This window comes from Halyomorpha halys, unplaced genomic scaffold (assembly GCF_000696795.3).
Source record: "Halyomorpha halys isolate HHAL.00 unplaced genomic scaffold, Hhal_1.1 Scaffold827.1, whole genome shotgun sequence".
Lineage (NCBI taxonomy): Eukaryota > Metazoa > Arthropoda > Insecta > Hemiptera > Pentatomidae > Halyomorpha > Halyomorpha halys.
The window spans coordinates 24647-26786 of NW_027116393.1; the positions used below are offsets into that span (position 1 = coordinate 24647).

At 30.5% G+C, this 2140-nt stretch overlaps 1 long non-coding RNA gene across 1 annotated transcript in view; it reads right to left on the reverse strand.

Annotated features, from left to right (window-relative positions):
- Nucleotides 1–1367: 1367 nt before the first annotated feature.
- The window catches only part of LOC136797227 (uncharacterized), a 113357-nt gene continuing 112584 nt past the window's right edge, over nucleotides 1368–2140 (reverse strand). The window contains exon 3 of the long non-coding RNA XR_010845064.1: nucleotides 1368–1725. This is a non-coding gene — a long non-coding RNA (uncharacterized lncRNA). The remainder of the gene's footprint in view (nucleotides 1726–2140) is intronic.

Here is a 2140-nt window from a genome sequence, read left to right on the forward strand (position 1 = left end):
ATTAATAGATTCCTTTAAAGAGCGAGAAAGTTCCTTTGCAGTTAAGATTGCTGCATGATTCCTCTAAGCTCTATTATAGTTTTATAAAAACCTTATATAGCTCGGCGTAAAGTAGTTCGGCAAATTTTTTTTTTAGAAAAGAGCATTTTATATTAGTTAGTTTCATCTCAAACTACTAATATACCATTTCACAATCAAATTAAAAATTAGAATTTTTTACCTCCAATAATTTGGATAATTTTTAGGTAGCGCTGTATCAATTTATTTTTTTTTAAATTTCTTTGTATGTACTTGCCCATCTCCTTTGTCTACATGCGAGAACCCTTATCAACACCATTACTCTTTTATTAAATTTCGAAATTTGAAAAAATCATATCAAGTCTTGTCTTACAGGTGAGAAGCCAAATCAATGTCCTTACTATGACTATAAAGGAGTAAAAACTGGTCACATGAAAAATAATTTAATGGCCCGTCATACAAGTGACCTAATCAATATTGGGGGTGGGACAGAGAGACATTATAAGACATTATAGACATTATAAGTACTAATTATTTTTTGCGTTATGATCTCCTTGAAATTGTAACATATATTGACCAATACTCATCATAATTAATGAGAGCCGAAACGGAAAATTCCTTGCGCATGCGCCCACTAGTTAAAACTCAGTCAAAACAGACCTTATTGCTTATGCTTTTCTCATCATTCTCCATTAAATTATATGAGTTTGTTTGTTAAATATTATTTTTTGCATAATCTTTTGCTTTTTGACGATATACAATACGTCTATATTACTATTCTTATTTCTAAAAATTTGTTTTCAGCAAAAAAAACTTTAATTCTCTTATTTTTAAATAATCTCTTATTTCTAAAATTATGAATCTTATTTTTTTTTTTTTAATAATTTTTACACATTTAAGGCCTGTCAGATTATTTGAATGAGGGTAAAAACTATCTGATATAATAAATAAACCTAATTTTACATTCTTATATCGAGTTTAATCTGAACTGTTAAAATCGTTTTTGAGGAAACCGAAAAAAAAAAAAAAAAAAAAAAAAATGTGAAAACTCTATTTTAGGCGTATAAGGTGGCTTTCGGTCCGTCGATTTTAATGAAAATGTTGCCGCCATATCCCAGTCATACACCTGTTTCAAATGTGTAACTTCCTTTTTGCAGCACTTTCCTTTTTTGAGGAAGGCTGACCACATAGACCATTTTGAGATACTTGGTTATTTGGACTCAATGGAACTTGAAAATGGGTATTTCCATCAAAGGATGTTTTTTGAATTTTTTTAGCCTTCGCAATACTTTCACTTACTGACATAGGTAAGAAAAAAAACAAAAAAAAAAAATTGAACTACCTATATATTTATTTACGTGTTTAATTATTTATTTCAATTAAACTGTACATGAAATATTAAAAATAAGTAATATATCAAAGAATTAAAAACTCTTTTGAGAATTAAAAATCTTCAGTAGAGGAAAAAAATACAAATTTTTCAAAGGTTTTTCGCTTAACTGTCGCGAGTGGAGTGGCTTCGTCCGAACCGGTGCGGGGCAAGAGTTCGTTGGGTTTGTCCAGCTTCACCACCATTTCAACTTTCCTCTCCTTGTCAGTACTAAGAGCTGGTGTGATAGCTGACTTCGAAGCAGAAGAGGATTCCTGAATGCTGAAGTGAGGATCTGTCATTGGAGAAGTCTAAATAAAATCTTCACAAATCTTTGGCTGAAATAAAAAGATAAAAATGTATTAGTAGAATAGATACAGATCAATTTTTGAAATAAATGAACTAAAATACAAATATTGGAAGAAGATAGTTGACCGTATGAACTGATTCTCAGTTGGCATCAGAAAGTCATTCTTTTAAGCCCTGACGAAGCTCCGCAAAGTGGGGCGAAACGTAAGGTTAACTATAAATATATTTTTTTTTTTACTATTTTGAAAACTTTATTGACTGCCACCCGGACTATCTTCCTCCAATATAATACAAATACGTTTATTGAAAAATATAATGCAGAGAAGTTGATTGGGAGAGAGGTCAGGGGAGAATACAAATAATTTAGAATTTCTAGTCTTCATCAAGGCTACTTGGAAGAGATCGGAAATCCAATTGATAAATAAGAAATAAGTAATTAAAAGT